This window comes from Elgaria multicarinata, chromosome 8 (genome assembly GCF_023053635.1).
Source record: "Elgaria multicarinata webbii isolate HBS135686 ecotype San Diego chromosome 8, rElgMul1.1.pri, whole genome shotgun sequence".
In the NCBI taxonomy this organism is placed as follows: domain Eukaryota; kingdom Metazoa; phylum Chordata; class Lepidosauria; order Squamata; family Anguidae; genus Elgaria; species Elgaria multicarinata.
The window spans coordinates 4,608,500-4,614,465 of record NC_086178.1 but is presented as its reverse complement, the minus strand read 5'-3'; positions in this window follow the sequence as shown (position 1 = coordinate 4,614,465).

Sequence of the window (5,966 nt, the reverse complement as noted above, 5' to 3'; positions counted from 1 at the left end):
CGTAGTCTTGGCTTCATTTTTGATTCTTCACTTTCTTTCTCCTCACATATCGAGGCTGTAGCCAAGTCCTGCTGTTTTTTCCTATATAGCAGCCTTCCTCAACCTGGGGCGCTCCAGATGTGTTGGACTACAACTCCCAGAATGCCCCAGCCAGCTGGCTGGGGCATTCTGGGAGTTGTAGTCCAACACATCTGGAGCGCCCCAGGTTGAGGAAGGCTGCTATATAACATTGCTAGGATCCATCCATTCTTATCTGAATCGTCTGCTAAGACCCTTGTCCATGCATTGGTTATCTCCCGTTTGGACTTTTGGTCTTCCTTATGCACATCTCTCCTCTTCGGTCTCTCTTCACCATTCTGCAGCCAAGGTTATTTTCTTGGCTCGTCGTTTTGACCATGTTTCTCCTTTGATGAAATCTCTTCATTGGCTTCCGATCCCATATAGAATTCAGTATAAGCTTCTTTTGCTGACATTCAAAGCGTGTCTTGGTCTTGCACCTTCTTATCTTTCCTCTCTCATTTCACTCTACCATCCCCCTCGTACCCTCCGTTCTTCAAATGTTACGTTGCTCTCCCGCCCAAAAGTTTCTATCTCTCTTGCCCGGCTTCGCCCATTCTCTCTGGCTGCCCCATTTGCTTGGAATGCTCTTCCAGAGCAACCTGGCGTATAAGACTACTTTTTAACCCAGGAAAATCTTCTCAAAAGTTGGGGGTCATCTTATACGCCCAGTCGTCTTATACGCCGGAAAATACGGTATGTACCACGAGTTCCATTGTAGATTTTAAAACGCGTTTGAAAACTCCTTTGCAAAGAGCACCTTTTACCAGCTTAGGTTGATAGACCAACTACGTCCTTATCTGGACGGAGATAGCCTAGCTGCAGTTATCCATGCTCTGATAACCTCTTGTTTGGATTACTGCAATGCGTTATACGTGGGGCTGCCTTTGAAAACGGTCTGGAAGCTTCAGCTGGTACAAAACAGGGCAGCCCGTTTACTAACAGGGACTGGCCAGCGAGATCACATTACACCAGTCCTTTTACAACTTCATTAGTTGCCAGTCCAGGTCCTGGCCTGATTCAAAGTGCTGGTATTGACATTTAAAGCCCTAAACAGTTTGGGGCCAGGTTATTTGAAGGAACGCCTCCTCCCATATGTACCTGCCCGGACCTTAAGATCATCTACAGGGGCCCTTCTCTGTGAGCCCCTGCCAAAGGAAATGAGGCAGGTGGCTACTAGGAGGAGGGCCTTCTCCGCTGTGGCACCCTGGTTGTGAAATGAGCTCCCCAGAGAGGTCCGCCTGGCGCCTACACTGTACTCCTTTCGTCCCCAGCTGAAGACCTTTTTATTCTCTAAGTATTTTAACTTAAATTTAAGTTTTACTGTTCTAACTCTGTATTTTAATTTTATATCAATTTTGCTGCGTGGCTTTTATCCTGGTTGTGCTTTTTATACTGTATTTTGTATTTGTGCTTTTAACCTGTTGGTGGTTTTATTATGGTTTTAATTTTTGTGAACCGCCCAGAGAGCTTTGGCTATTGGGCGGTATAAAAATGTAATAAACGAGTAAATAAATAAATAAATTTGTTTTCAATAGCTTTTGGTATTTTAGCTTGATTTACTGTTATTATTACTATGACTTTTCTCTTATTTCTGCTTTGTGAACACCTTTCCCCCCTTCATATGTTTTAATGTGATTTTAGATTGTAAGCCTCTAGACAGGGTATCACTGTTTTATTTGTATATTTTGTACAGCACCAAGTACGTCGTTGGTGCTATATAAATAATAATAATAATAATAGATGGGATTGCACCTGAAAGCCACTCCACCAAACAAGATCCCAGTATAAGAACTTAAGTCAGTCCAGTGTGATCTAGTCCAGCATTTCTTCACACAGTAGCCGACCAGCTGCCTGTGGAAAACCACAGCCATCAATTTGTCTAGTCTCCTGTTAAACCCATCCGAACATCCAAGACTACATTTTGTGGTAGCGAATCCCAAAGTCTATGTGCTGTGTGTGAAGAAGGACTGCCTGTTATCTTTCCTGAATCTTCCACCCATCAGCTTCGTGGGATGACCCCATTGGGTTCTAGTATTATGAGAGAGGGAGAAATATATCTCCCTGTTCACTGTCTTCACACCATGCGTAAATTGATAACCCTCTCTCATGCCGATCCTTAGTCATCTTCTTCTAAGCTAAAGTGCCCCAAACATCATAATCTCTTCTCATAGGGAAGTTACTCTAGCCTCTACATCTTCTGGGCCTAATCTACACCAAGAAGGATATTGCACTATGAAAGCAGTACGAAACTGGTATTTAATCTTTGTAAGCCGCGCAGAGAGCTTTGGCTATGAGGCGGTATATAAATATAATAATAATAATAATAATAATAATAATAATAATAATAATAGACAAAAAAGAAAAAAACACATACCTCGTCAACATAGCAATACCAAATGACAAAAATGTTGTTAAAAGGAAGAGGAAAAGAGAGAGAAATATACACCACTGGCCATGGAAGTCAAAGAACTATGGCAACAGGAAAAGGTCACCATTATTCTGTTAGTCACATCAGTCACTGGCATCACATCAAAAAAACTATACAGAAAACCTTCAGAAACTGGGCCTACCAAAATACATCTCCACCAACATCCAGAAAGCAGTCATACTTAAAACGTGCTCAATTGTCAGGAAATTCCTGAATCTGTAAAAGACAGCATGACTTGCCAACGCCTGTCATGACCGTCTAGAAAAAACACCATGAGTGAGAAAGAGATGATGATGATAATGATAATAATAATAATAATAATAATAGCAGGAGTCACACGACTGCTTTATAGCGGTATTGAAGTGTACTGACAACTGTTGGGGCCCATTGACACAGACCATAGACCACTTTCATACCGCTATATCCTGCTTTGTGTGGCTCCTGCCTTTTATATACCGCTTTCATAGATTAGGCCTTGGTTTGCCTTTTCTGCACATTTTCCAGATCTACAAAATCCTGTTTGAGGAGCAGAGACCAGAACTGTACACAGTGTTCCAAGTGTGTTTGCAATATAAATTTGTATCAGGGCAGGACGATATCACCAGGTTTCTTGTCAATTCCTCGCCTAATGACCCCCATAACATGGAATTTAACCTTTTTCACAGCAACTGCGTACTGGGGCCACAGCTAGACCTCAGGTTTATCCCTGGATCGTCCAGGGGTCAAACCTGTTCATCTAGGTGACACACAGGGGATCCAGTGCTCAGGCAGGGGCGAACCCTGGATGATCCCAGGAGAAACCTTCGGTCTAGCTGTGGCCTGGGTCAACGTTTTCTATGAACCATCCGCCACAGCATCAGAATGCTTTTCCTGAACAGTCACTACCAGCTCCAATCTCATCAATGCATATGGAAGTTGGGATTTTTTGCCGCAAAGTGAAACACTTTACACTTGCTTACATTGAACCAGTATGGAGAGATCATTTCGGAGCTCTTCACAATCCCTTCTCGTTTTATTCACCCTAAATAATTTGGTGTCACTTGGCCCCCTCTTTGCTCACAAGTACGAAGCGACAGACGGGCTCTGGTGCTACTGAAACAGTTAAAATTCTTTAATAATTCTTAGAATTATTATAGAATTTTAACTGTTTCAGTAGCACCAGAGCCCGTCTCTTGCTTCGTACTCGTCCAGTGGTGCTTTTCCCCTGTATCTACACGCCCCTCTTTGCTCACCCCTAAATCTGAGAGCCAGTGTGGTGTAGTGGCTAAAGTGTTGGACTGGGAGTCGGGAGATCTGGGTTCTAGTCCCCACTCGGCCACGGAAACCCACTGGGAGACTTTGGGCCAGTCACAGACTCTCAGCCCAACCTCTACCTCACAGGGTTGTTGTTGTGAGGATAAAATGGAGAGCAGGCAGATTATGTATGCTGCCTTGGGTTCCTTGGAGGAAAAAAGGCGGGGAATACATGCAAGAATAAACAAATAAAATAACCTGCAATCCCCTCCCCCACTTCATTTAAATTATTATATTTCTATACCGCCCCATAGCCGAAGCTCTCTGGGCACTTCACAAAAATTAAAAACCATTAAAATACATTACATAAAGCAGCGGTCCCCAGCCTTTTTGGCAACAGGGACTGGTTTCGTGGAAGACAATTTTTCACGGAATTGGGGGGGGGGGGTTTGAGGGGATCGTTTTGGGAAGCCTCCCCCTCCAGGCTCCGCTTCGGCTGGGCACCCAGCCGAAGCGAAGCCAGGACGCTGGAGCCGGCAGCTTCGGAACGGTGCGCCCAGAAGTCGCTCCTAAGTTTTTCCCTAAGTTTAACTGCCACGTGATATCTGGGATAGGGGTCACAGTGCACTGGCGGGGAGAGTTAACCTTAAACTGCCAGTGTGGTGTAGTGGTTAGAGTGTTGGACTGGGAATTGGGAGATCTGGGTTCCAGTCTCCACTCGGCCATGGAAACCCACTGGGAGACTTTGGGCCAGTCACAGACTCTCAGCCCGACCTACCTCACAGGGTTGTTGTTGTGAGGATAAAGTGGAGAGGAGGAGGATTATGTACGCCGCCTTGGGTTCCTTGGAGGAGAAAAGGCGGGGTATAAATGTAATGAATGAATGAATAAATCCAGGTCATTTAGGGACAAGTGAGCTTGTGAACCGCCCAGACAGCTTTGGCTATTGGGCGGTATAGAAATGCAATAAATAATATATGAATGAATGAATAAGTTGAAGATCGTCACTCCCAGATTTCTATGTATCCCAAGCATGCCTGGGTTATGGATTCTAATCCTCCCTTATTCCTTTCCACCAAAGACACGACACGAGCCAGCTCAAGAGGCTCACAGCTGGATCAATCTTTGAGCTAAATACAGAAACATAATCTGTTCTGCAGCCCCATGCTAAGACTAACAGATGGGCCGTGAGTCTCAGAAACACCACCAAGCCACGTAAAAAGAGCTGCCCATCCAGCTGGCTAAGAAGGGCAGTGGCAGGCTCACTCTTTCCCTCCTGACAACAACCGTTACAGAACCCAGCTGCCCCTCTCTCCCTACACAGGAGAACAGGACAAGCTGCATGGGGTCGTTGTGCCCTAGGAGGAGAGACTGAAAGAACTGGGCAGGTTTAGCCTCGAGAAGAGAAGATGGAGGGGAGACATGATAGCACTCTTCAAACACTTGAAAGGTTGTCACACAGAGGAGGGCCAGGATCTCTTCTCAATCCTCCCAGAGGGCAGGACACGGAATAACGGGCTCAAGTTAAAGGAAGCCAGATTCCAGCTGAACATCAGGAAAAACTTCCTGACTGTTAGAGTAGTACAACAATGGAACCAGTGACCTAGGGAGGTTGTGGGCTCTCCCACACTAGAGGCCTTCAAGAGGCAGCTGGACAGCCCTCTGTCAGGGATGCTTTAGGGTGGATTCCTGCATTGAGCTGGAGGTTGGACTCGATGGCCTTGTAGGCCCCTTCCAACTCTATTATTCTATGATTCTAAGTCGCCGAAAATGCGGTCGAAAATTGAACATTCTATGATTCTATGAAATACAATGCAATTTATTTATTTATCGCATTTGTACACCGCCCCATAGCTGAAGCTCTCTGGGCGGTTCACATAATGAATGTCCACAACAGACAACCACACCAGTTCAAATCTCAAGACTTGCCTCCAAATCACAAGAGTCAAAAATGCGCCTCCCCGAAGCGGACTGGCACAGTGATTTTACTGCCTTCTCTGGCCAAACTAGATACGATGGGGCGCCCATGTTTGCGGATTCACATGTTTATCCTGCTCACGTATATGCTTGAGTTTTACATCAGGAGGGGAGCAAAATGAAGCTACTCAGGAACCCGGTGTAATCACACTGCGCTCAGGAAAAAGGATGTGGATTCCTGCGGTTGGTTAGCGGACAGTGGATGATCTTGCCTTATAGGCAAAGTATTTGTGAAAGGCCCAATGTAAATCTAGGATTTTCTTTTAAA